Below are 11,707 nucleotides of genomic sequence, written 5' to 3' on the forward strand. Positions count from 1 at the left end.
CTCTCAGGGTCTCCTTCCCTCTGAGTTCATCTGCTCTGCGCCCTCTTTCCTATTTCTGGCCCGACCCTTCCCCGCAGCTGGGCCCAGCCGGTCCAGGGATGGCTGAATGTGGAGCAGGCGGGCTGGGGTGGCTCCTCGTGCCACAGACGGTGGCCTCGGAGCTGCCCTCTTCCTGCTATCCAGCACCGGCACCCGGCCTCAGGAAGCAGAAAAGACGTGGGGAAACCTCCTCGCCCACAGAGACCAGCTTTCCGGAAGGCACCAGCAGGCCCATGAGACAACCTGGCACCCCCATGTGTGGCTTGGAAGCTGCACCCCTGTAGCCCGAGGGTGTGTTTCTAGGCGCTCAGCTGGGCTGTTCTCCCTCTTTTCCTCTCTGCTTTGGCCTGACATGCTGAGCGGTTGGGTTGCTTCAGGCCTAAGTAAGCTTGTGCTTACTTGTCTTTTGTACCCCTAAGTGGGCAGGGTGGGCCCCGTGCCACCCTCAGACCCTGAAAAGAAGGACACTTGAGGGAGGCAGGGGGGCTTCAGAGGGCGTGAGGATTTCAGGTGGAAGGATCTGACAGCTGTGCAAAGGAAGTCAGTTGTTCAAAGCAGGCTTCCTCGGGGTTAATTAGAGTATTTGGGAAAAGAATCTAAATTAAACAGGTGCTCGGGGCTTATTTGCCTTCCCTACAGTAATTGGCTTTTACGCGGGATAGAAAGCTTTACCATCTAACAAAGATGTAGCCCAGAAAAGTCTTTGCCCAGACAGCTAGTTTTCAGAGGTGAGGGACATTTGGCCGGGCGCGGATCATCAGCAGGGTATGGGTGCCAAGAGGACAAGGCTCTTCCCCACCCCCTGGGCTCCAGCCCTCGACTGGCTCTTCCTGACAAGTCTAAAGCAAACAAGTCTTTTTTATGGAGCAGACCTTCACGAGCCAGCTTTCTTCCTCCCCGTCTGTGGACAGGACCCTAGTATGTGGGATGGTGACGTTGGCCTCGGTGGGGCAGACACTAATGGTCTTAGTAAGAGAGCAACTCCCACTTGGGAGCCACGAAGAGCACATCAGTACCTCCCATCACAATTTAACGGAAATGCGCTCATTTCAGTGTCTCTGAAAGATTGTACAAGGCCGGGCGAATAGAATCAATGAGCACAGTGGTGTTACATTCAAAGGCACCTGACACGTTCTCTGGCGACGTCCCCATTGGGGACAAGTGAGTGGATGATGGTCTGGGGTGTTAATATTCCCATAGGTCGCTTTCATAGTCAGAATCAGCCATCTTGCATCCTTCGCAGACACGCTGGTGTCTTATTAGAAATGCAGGGGATAGAATTTAATGCAATTGAAAAGAAACCCAGCAGACTCTAATCTAAAGAATGTCATTTCAGGAAAATAGCAGCGATTTACAATTTACTGCCCCTAAATTGGAAAATCAGTTTTAGAACATCGTAAACTTTTAATTGCGTGCAGCATGGAAACAGATTTAAAGCAGAAAGGCGGGGAAAGAGGAGCTCACGTGCACGGAACACCTTCCATTGAAGGCCAGTCAGTCACAGCGTTTCATTTCATCTGAACAGCAGTCACATGACACTAGAGTTACTTTCTCCGAGTTAGAAATGACAACATGGAGGCCCAGCAAAGAAACGTGTCTTGCCCAAGGTCACGGGGTAGAAAGTTGCAGAGTTTGGATTTGAAATCAGGTCCGTTTGGCCCCAACGCCTGAGTATCTTTGAATCTCCCGTAAAACATATGCACGGAAATGCTTTCTTTCTTCTGCAGATCGACTCCAACAACCGTCACGTAGTGGTTCCAGAAATCAGCGGCCTGATTCTGCTTCTCCGTGCTTTTGATCTACTTGTAGCATGTGAGACATTGTGCGCAACGCCATGAGAGACAGGGCAAAGAAGGCATGGGAAGGTTCCGCTGACTTCTTTCTAAATTGCATTCTGGAAGACGTCACCTTTGTCAGCTCTTCTGCAATATATTTAGAAAGTGGGTTCGAATATGTCCCGGTGTTCTCCCCGAAGGCACACACCCCTGCTCTGTGAAGTCCAGAACTGAGAAGGTTCCAGAAAGTGTGGTCCAAAGCAGGCAACCAGTCAGGCTGAGGAAACCACGAAAGCCCTCTCCTTAGAAGGAGGGTAACCAGAGCTGTGCTCGGACTCCACAGTTTATTTTTCCCATGCGGACAAGGGACGAAAGCCACTTTGCAGAACAATGCTTCCGAGGCATTTTATTTGCAACATGATCCTTTGCAAGAGGTGAGCTAAGAAGCAGGGTCAGCTCACACAGGGACTTCTCTCCCCTTGGCCGGCCCACCTAGCGGCATCAGGCCGCATCTCCAGGAGGGAGCGGGGGAAGCCCCCCAGTCCTTCATGGGCACAGTAGGTTCCACCTTATTCTAGTACAAAGATGCGTGTTTGCCGCAGGTAACCTCACACCACCCGGCACACCGCCGCTGAGTTGCACGGCGACGTATGAACCCAAGTGACGCCTTAATGTATCATGTTAAATCACATCCCACAGCTTCTTGGATCCGAGAGAAAGTGACTGGGCCAGAGGGAGCTGCCACATCTCTTTCTTCCATTCTCTTTTACCTTCTAATTAATTTTTCTAATGGGTCCTTGATGTAATAAACCATTTATCATGTGCACCTTCTTCTGAGGCTTTTCTCCTTCCAAGTTATTAACATGTCCAGGGCTTTCCTAGGGAAAGTGTCTAGGCCTTGGCTGCCTGCTGTCCCCAGGAGAATGCCAGGTACACGTCATGGCTATCCGTACCGTGTGCACAGATAGCGCTCCGTGCCAGGCCACCGTGGATTCAGTGATTGTACTTTTTATCCGGCAATGGCCCTGAATGGAGACAGAGCCAGGAAACAGAGCTTCATCTCGTGAGGCTCTGTGGAGAGAGCCAGCTCTAGAAGTCGCTGGCCCAGCTGACGCACAGCTGAGAGCCTTAGCAGGAGCACCAGGGCCTGAATGGGGAGGGGACGAGTCTATTAAGGGAGGCAGCTGCCAGAGAAGACGGGATCACAGAGGGGTGTCCTCCTGAGAGCCAATGAGGGCCTGGAAATGATCCTGTGACTTCAACTCACTCTGATCTGATCTTCTTCCATAAAAACTGCTTGGAAAAAGCCCAATTGTCATACAACGCGCTCCTTTTCACACCTAACACTGCTAGTGTCTACGCCTATTCAGCATTTACTGCAAGCGAACGACTATATATACGCCATCGCATTCGATCCTCACCAGTGCAAAGGGGTGGGAAATAGCCTGTGTGACAGAGAAGAGAGAGATTTGCCTAGGCCACGAAGCGAAGGTAGGAAACTTGAGACTTGAGCCTGGGTCTCCCTGTCCCCAAGCTAACTCATCCTCATGCTAGACACACGCCTGCAGTTACGCCCTTGGGGCTTTGGCCTTTGTGATAAAATTCTAAGCGGAGCCTCAGGCAAAGAAAACATCCAGCCCCCGCTGTATTTGCTGCCTAACCTCGAAAGGTGCCGGCCATTAAAGCTAGATTGAATCCGAGTTCTTGCTGAGACCGTCTTGATATTTTGGCAGATTCACACCCTTGATGAGATTGCTGTCTACGATGAAAGTTGATTCAAGGTCTTGGGACCATTTTTCACACAAGACCCCCGTTTATTAGTGGGGAGTGTGTTGTAGGGACACCTGGCCAGCACTTAATTTGACCTGGTAACATAGAAGCGAGGAGCCCCTTAATCTGTCCCCCTGAGCCAGCCCTGCCCCCTGCTGACGTGTGCCTCATAAATTCAGCCATTGTGTCTGTGAGCGCCTTGGCTGGAGCTGGGTTTATGAGAGATCACGGTGCTGTGCTGTGCACCTGTGTAGCTGAGAGCAGAATGTTCGCTTCGGGGGTGGAAAAGAAACAAACGAACCCAGACCCTGGAAGGAATTCAAGCACGATCCCCTTTTGTTAGCGGTAAAAGAGGAGCACGCGGCCTGGAGTAACTTTGCGAAAGGTAATTGAAAGAAACTCACGAGTCCCTACTTCACATCCATATCCTTTAATCCTTTGGATAAAAATTCACATGCCCAGCAAGGTAACGGGCATTCTTTTGCTCCCCCCACCAGCCAAGATTTTAACGCGACCCTCCGGTTTCCTCCCTTCCCGCTGCCTTTGACCTGGCCACAACTAGGATAGGAGCTGCACTGCGGGATTGCCTCAAAATAGAGCACTTGGCAGAAATGCTCTTTTGAATGTTGCTGTTCTCCTGTATGAATCAGAAATCCCCAGGTCTAAGCGCGTAACCCTTTCCACGCCATGACTGTGTGTTGGCTTCCAAAGAGCAGCACATGTCGCCCCGGCAGGCAACAGAGCAAGGATCCCTTGGCTGTTTTATGTTAGCGATCTGTGGCTCAAATAGGAGCCACGCCAGTCAGGAGGCCGTGTGGTCCAGCAGACAAAGCACTTACAACGAAGGGAGAGAGTCTTGAGATGCAGTCAGCCTGCTTCTTCACCTTAGGTCAATCAATTACTTTCCTGTGTTTCAATTCTTTTTTCCACCGGTATCGCGGGAACAACATCTATTCGCCCAATTCCTAGGATGCTGCGAGAATTAAATTACATAGTAACAGCAGAATAATTTGGCTTCATTGGAACTGGGCATCGCCTGAACCTGAATGGAATGAATGTGCAATTCTTAATGGCTTCCATCTTCTGGCCAAGCTGCCTTGGGACCAGAACAATAGGCCAGGTCTGGATGCACAGGGAGGGGGCCGCGGGACCAAAGAGAGGCCGTAAGCAGAACGTGTTGCATCTGATTGCACAGAAATGCCGCAGTGTCATTGACGCCAACAGCCCGAGTTCCCCACTCAGCAAAGACATCGCGGATTCCAGTGGGTGTTGACAGGGAAGAGGGAACATAGCTCTGAGTAGCAGAAACTTTATTATAATTATTATCGTGATGGGTTTGGATGAGATTGCCATCTCTGGCCCTCCAAATTGTTCATCCACTCGAGACTTTGAATCTGGAAGGTCTGGCACAGACAAACATGCACCTGAGTAAGAGAGAGTGCCTCTGCTGTCTGTTTCTCTCTCTCTCTCTCTCTCTCTCACACACACACACACACACACACACACACACATACACACACACACACAAACGCATGTGCACACAATGTCTGTAAGAAAGAGCACTAATAAGCCCCACTAGTGTTCCCGCTGCTCTTGGAACCCCTCAGACGTGACCCTGTGTCTGTTTGTGTGCACAATCATGGCGACCGTTTCATTCTATTTCATTCATTTCCACCTTGCTCTCTTCCTCTGCCTGGAATGTTCTTCCCCCAGATTTTTCCATGGCTGGCTGGCTCTTCCTGTTGTTCAGATCTCACTAAAATCTCACCTCTGTGGGGAGACTTTACCTGGCCACTCCCACCTCAAATAGCCTCATCTTGTTTCTTTCCACAGGACTTTACTCATCAAACCATTTATTCCCTGGGATATTTTTGTTGGCTCATTTTCTGACTTCTTCCTGTGGCAGAGACAAGCAGGTACCTCCTGCCATTCATTCTTTCTTTGTTCTTTAGCAGCAGAACCCCAAATTTTAGCCAGGTATGTGGTCAGTCAGAACAAGACCACATATCCCAGTATCCCTGGCAGTGAGGCATAGCTATGTGTCTCAGTTCTGGTCAATGAAATATAAGTAGAGGTATCTTTAGAAGGAGGAGAAGCACTCTTTTTATTCTCTTTCCTTCTTCTTGTTGGCTGGGATGTGAATGCGATTGCTAGGACTTAGGCAGCCACGTTGGACTCTGAGGTGAAAGCCTCATACTTAGGACACCAGAGCACCAAGATAATAGGCTCCTGCGTCTTTGATGGCATTATGGTGTGGCCCTACCAGCCCTGGGTCATGTCCCTCTGGACTTTTATGTGACCGAGAAATTAGGCTGTAACTTGCTAAAGCTATCGTTATGTCACGTCTTCTGTCATTTGCAGCTAAATTGACTCCTAACTTCTAATGTCAATTTCTACCCCCACCTTCAAACCTCCCTCCCAAGAGAATACGAACTCTATAAAAATAAGGATCGTACTTGCCTTGTTCAGTGCCCTATGCCCAGCACTGGAATGACACCCACACATAGTAGTCATTTGGTAAATGCTTATTCAAGGAATAGCTTGCTCGTGTCTCTAATTTCTTCCCTCTACTGGCTCCTTTCCCTCTCTGCATTGCACTGTTTTAGTTTTCTTTTAAGCTCCCTCAAATTTTCTTCTCCCTACATGTCCCTGAAATATATATACATGTTTCCCCAGTTTATGTCCTGGGCTGAGGTGGGAAGTACTAGGTATTTCCGTGTTGACATCTGCATTTCCACAGACCCCTCCAAGCGAAACCGCCCTCCCCACAGTCCAGCTATGGCCACGGACAGGAACACCTGCTCCCGACCCGCTTCTGATTGGATGGGGGTTATCAGGTGACCCAGTTGCAGGCAATCCATTGGCTTGTCAGAAACCTCCATCTTTGCCTGATATCAAAGAATAAACTGTGCTCATGAGAGTGCCTCTACCGAGAATATTTTTCAATTTACATTTTAAATTTACTTTATGTGAAAAATACTGATAAATACATAAAAGAAAAATCACCCCCCCCCTCAAATTTTGCCACTTGTAAAAGACATTATATACAGAGGTGAAATTTCTACCCCTTTCTTTTCCTGTGTCTGCCCAAGAAATCTTATCCCCTTGAGATAATCAGTATTGGCAGGTGCATGTTTTTCCTGATTTTTTTCCTATTTTTAAACAGACATCTGTATATATCTAGGTAGATGTATGGGTATTTGTGTGCGTTTATTATGTAGACTTATCCTCTGTATATTGGGCTGTACCATAGAATCTCTCTGGGCCAAGAAATGCAGATTTATCAGGGATTGATTGATCAGAATTCTTTGAATGGATGTCCCATAATATATTCCACAATTCCCTACTGATGCAACGTTCAGCATGCTGTAATAAACATCCTAGATAGATTTCCAAACTTCTGTGCTGAAAAGTGGGATTGCAGAGTCAAAGAGAATACGCTTAAATTTTTTAAAAATAAATATCATCAAGGGGCGCCTGGGTGGCTCAGTCAGTTAAGCGTCCGACTTCGGCTCAGGTCGTGATCTCGCAGTCTGTGAGTTCGAGCCCCGCGTCAGGCTCTGTGCTGACAGCTCAGAGCCTGGAGCCTGTTTCAGATTCTGTGTCTCCCTCTCTCTGACCCTCCCCCATTCATGCTCTGTCTCCCTCTGTCTCAAAAATAAAATAAAGGTTAAAAAAAATTAAAAACAAATAAATATCATCAAATTAATCTCCAAGATGGTTACACCAAGTTTACCTTGCCACTTACATATATGAGGATTCCCATTCCCTCATTCTCTCTTTAGCACTGACCGTCACCATTCTTTTTAACTGTGGTCACTTATTTAATAAAAGAATAGTATGTCATGACCTTTGTATTTGCACTTTTTCCTGTACTGGTGAAATTATCTCCAGAGAATGAGGCGTGGAGCTAGAGTTGAAAGGCTGTGCAGGGAGAAGCTGAGAGGTGTGAACCGCCATTTTGAGGAAGAAAGCAGGGTTGAGGTTCTGGGGAAGCAGAAGGCATGGGGACAGGAGGGGTCTGAAGAGGTGATGGAAACAATGGCAAGCCATGGGGGGAGGCGACGGGGTAGAGCCGCGGAAGTATGGTGCGTGGGCGGTAGACTAGGTGACAGGCTGCACACACACCAGCTGTGCGGCCCTGGTGTTGCCTCAGAGGCCTAGAACCTTCCTTCCCCCTTGTGCTTGTCCTTCTCATCCTCCTGCCCCCTGAGGACTGGCTTTAACTGAGACCACTGTTTGGTTTGCTTTTCCTGGATATCCCCATTATTTGACATGAGAAAAGCCGCTGTCTTCTCACCTTCTCTCCGCTGTCCTCCATGGAGCTCTGAGACATCTGTTTCCTCCGTGTCAACCCCACTCAGCCCCGATGGTCCCCATATGTGCATCTTCTGTGCCAGCCTCCTGCTTCACATTTCTTTTGGCTGGCAGGATGGCTTCAACACAGTGTCTGGCTGGTACTTCAAGCTCAGTGTGTCCAAACCCACCCAGCTCTCCATCTACCCCCCAAATGGAATCATCTAGATTATCCTATGTCTCTGCTGATTCCCACCATACTCCTGGTCACAAAGACTTGGAACTGTAAATAAAGACTTAAAAAAAAAAATGTTATCTCCTCTTACACCTGCCCTCATTTATTATTTTTTATTTTCTTTTCAATTGTGGTTAAAATACATATAACATGACATTACCACCTTAACCTTTGTTAAGTGCGCAGTTCAGTAGTGTTAGGTACATTCTCATTATTATGCAAATATCACCACCATCCATCTCCAAAATTCTTTTCACCTTGCGAAACCGAAACCCTATACCCATTAAGCAACAACACCCATTCCCTACTCTGTAAAGACATTTGACCCTTCAGCGTCACCAAGGGTGGGGGCAAGATCACCCGTTTGTCTGCAGGATCTGCTCCAACACTGCCGTAGGCAAATAAGGCCACGGGCAAGAAAAGTTAAACGAGTGAATGCCTTACTTATTTCATCCATGCAGTGCCCGGTAATTACTATTTACTCAGGGTCTAAAACCATGCAGTTTATTTTTATTTCGCAAAACAACTCTCCGGTGGTGTTTGTTTTTTTGGTTGGTTTCATTGATGGGGAAACAGAGTCCCAGAGGTTAAGTAACAGCCTGGCTAACACAACCTATAAAAGGCAGGCTGGTGACACGGCCTGACACCAAGTCTTCTGCTTCTCCCTGGCTTGCCTCTTCCTTGCGGCGGCCCCCTCGGCCACCTCCTGTGTCTGCGCCCTCACTGGCAGTCGGTAGCCCCAGGATTGGGAGGCTCTGATACGTCCCTCCCCTCCCCTCCCCAATCCTTTCCACTTGCTCCTGTGGATCAGGCTTGCTCAGTCCCAGCTCTGCCCTGCTTGACTTCCTCCTGTTTCTATAGACATGCACATCCTCCCCGAATGAAGTTCAAGCTCACTGCCTGGCATTTGAACCCTCCCACGCATGCTTCCAACTGCCTTCCCAGCTGCTGCTTCTTCCCCGTTGTCCCAGCCATGCTCCAACGTACATTTGCCTGCCTCTGTCCCTTTGTTTTTCTTATTTCGCATGTCCCAAATGCTCTTCTCCATGCTACCACCAAGAACTGTGTCCATTTGGCTTGCCATTGCTTCCCCAGGACCTAGAACAGCGCCTGACACAAAGTAGGCACTCAATAAAGTTTTACTGAGTGAAGGAATGAATGGGGCAATGCCTCCTATCATTTCAGGTGCCATTTCAGGTGCCACCCTCATCAGGAAACCATCTCCAATACTCCCCATATGACTGGGTGTCCTTCTTGGCCCCTCATTTGTTCTTATCTTTTCACATGTCATAGTCTGAACTAAACTAAATTTTTTGGCTACTTGTCTTAGCCTTTCAATTAGATTGCAAGCTTCTTGAGACAGAGACACTGTGTTTTTAAACATTTCTATACCTCTCCCTGCACAGGCTTATGCATGTGAGTGCTTGTGTGTGTGTATGCGTGTGTGTGTGTTCACCCACGCACATGCACACACACACACACACACACACCCCACAGACACAAGTGCGGTGCTGTGCATCCAACAGTGTCAGTCAACATGTGTTAGTTGATTTGAACTGAATCACCTTATCACCCTTCCTACCCTCTCTTCCTTCTGCAGGCACCGGGACTTTGTCCCTCCTTTCCACCCCATTCCTGCCCTGGCCCCCACTTCTCCGTTGTGTGGCCACTACAGTGTTGCCAACTGGCACCTGCGGGCCAGAGGATAATTTACATCGGCCGTCATGCTATCAGCTCTCCCCACACAGTGCAACAGGTAGAGGATGAAAACGGATGCTTGCAAGAACCTTAAATGCATATGGCAGAGAAGGCTGCCAGGCCAGGAACGGGGTGGTAAGAATGTCCAATACAAATCTGACATCTGCTGGGATAATAAAACTGATGAGCATTTAGGGCACTTTTCCAAGGTGCCAGATACTACTTAAGTATTTTGCGTCCTCCCTGTAAACCTCCGCCATCTCACCCTGTGAAATGACTATTATTATCTTCGTTTCACAGCTGAGGAGTGACACAGAGAGGTTAAATAACCAGCCCAAGATCACACAGCTGGTAAGTGTCAGCATCTAAATTCAAACCACAGATGCCGCCAAGGGGAGACTGAAATTGTCAGGGGAGGTACGAGTTGGTCCACCAAGGGCTTCAGGGAGAAGAGAAGTTCAGGACAAGCATTTGCTGTGAATTTGGGGGAGGTGTGTATTTGAAGGGGACCATGGTCGCTTTGCTTGTGTCTCCAAACTTACCCGGGAGCTGGTCTTTCAATAAATGAACACTGAGTGAGCTAGAGTGGCATCTCCAGATAGATAGATCCTTCCTGGGGAATCCAGACACCAAAATCACGCCCATGCTTCTCCAGGGGCGTTTCAAAGTAGAACATTGCGTTTGAAAAAAACTCCTTTCTATGAGGCACTTAGAGCACTTCCTAGATCGTAGGTAATTAATCCATGGAACACCCTGGGAGGAGTGGGAACAGGAGCAAGAAATATTGCCTTCCTTTGACTGATGGAGAAATTAAGCACAGAACCAGTCAAGTGCCTTTCTTGATGTGATATAGGAAGTCGGTGAAGGACGCAAGGAGACTAATTCTCCTCCTGGCTCAGCGTTTTGTCCTAACAGCTCTGCTGGGGTGGGAACGACCCCATGCACGCTAGCTGGCCATGAGGCTTGAACGCAGAGCCATGACCCAGATTTCCCAAGGACTAAAACATTTATTTTATCTGATGTTCAAACCCAAAAGTCTTCATGAAAAGATATTTAAAAATAAATAATCATAATCACCGCTTTCAAGTTAACCTAAGGTTACACCTCTCATTCATTCTGTCAGGGTGGTAATTTGTGTTTGTTTCCTAGAACAGTGCGAGGCACATAGTAGGTGCTTGCTAAATGGTTACTGAATAATGAGTTTCTTTGTTCACGTATTTCACTTTGGTAAGATCAGTTGGAGTCCTATTTTAATGACTAGGTGAGCCTAATTTTAAAATATCAGAGGGAGGGCCGCCTGGGTGGCTCAGTCGGTTAAGAGTCCAACTTCGGCTCAGGTCATGATTTCCCGATCCGTGAGTTCGAGTCCCGTTATCAGGCCCTGTGCTGACAGCTCAGAGCCTGGATCCTGCTTAAGATCCTGTGTCTCCCTCTTTCTCTGTCTCTCCCCCGTTCATGCTCTCTCTCTCTCTCTCAAAAAATAAACATTAAAATAAAATAAAATAGAATAAAATAAAATAAAATTAGACCGAGTGTTTGCATGTCAGTGATGATGATAATGATAGTAAATCCTGACCTATTGCCTGTGAGGTTTTACTGGTGATAATTTTTTTTCTAAACCTATGTCTCTTAAATGACTCTCTTTTTTGATTAGCCCACTGCTCTATCAGGAGGCCACCTAGAATTAAGAGTATAGTTGTAGCCATGGATTAGTATGACATAAACTAATTCACTAGGGGTTCAACTGTGCTCTGTTAGTATAGGGTTCAATTTGACCAATGGATGCTGACCTTTTTCCTGAAGAACTCTCAAGTCTGATTTGAAACCTCTCCCTAAGTTACATTTCTAAGACTAACCTGCATTATCGATAGAACACAGTTTTCCACACCAAGGC

The 11,707-nt window shown here is 47.8% G+C and overlaps 1 long non-coding RNA gene across 1 annotated transcript in view; it reads left to right on the forward strand.

The window, feature by feature from the left end:
- LOC113604071 (uncharacterized) overlaps window positions 1–11,282 on the forward strand; it is a 31,199-nt gene extending 19,917 nt beyond the window's left edge. Inside the window, exon 4 of the long non-coding RNA XR_008296784.1 lies at window positions 9,716–11,282. This is a non-coding gene — a long non-coding RNA (uncharacterized LOC113604071). The remainder of the gene's footprint in view (window positions 1–9,715) is intronic.
- Window positions 11,283–11,707: the final 425 nt, after the last annotated feature.

The sequence above is a fragment of the Acinonyx jubatus genome, chromosome A2 (genome assembly GCF_027475565.1).
Source record: "Acinonyx jubatus isolate Ajub_Pintada_27869175 chromosome A2, VMU_Ajub_asm_v1.0, whole genome shotgun sequence".
NCBI classification, from domain to species: domain Eukaryota; kingdom Metazoa; phylum Chordata; class Mammalia; order Carnivora; family Felidae; genus Acinonyx; species Acinonyx jubatus.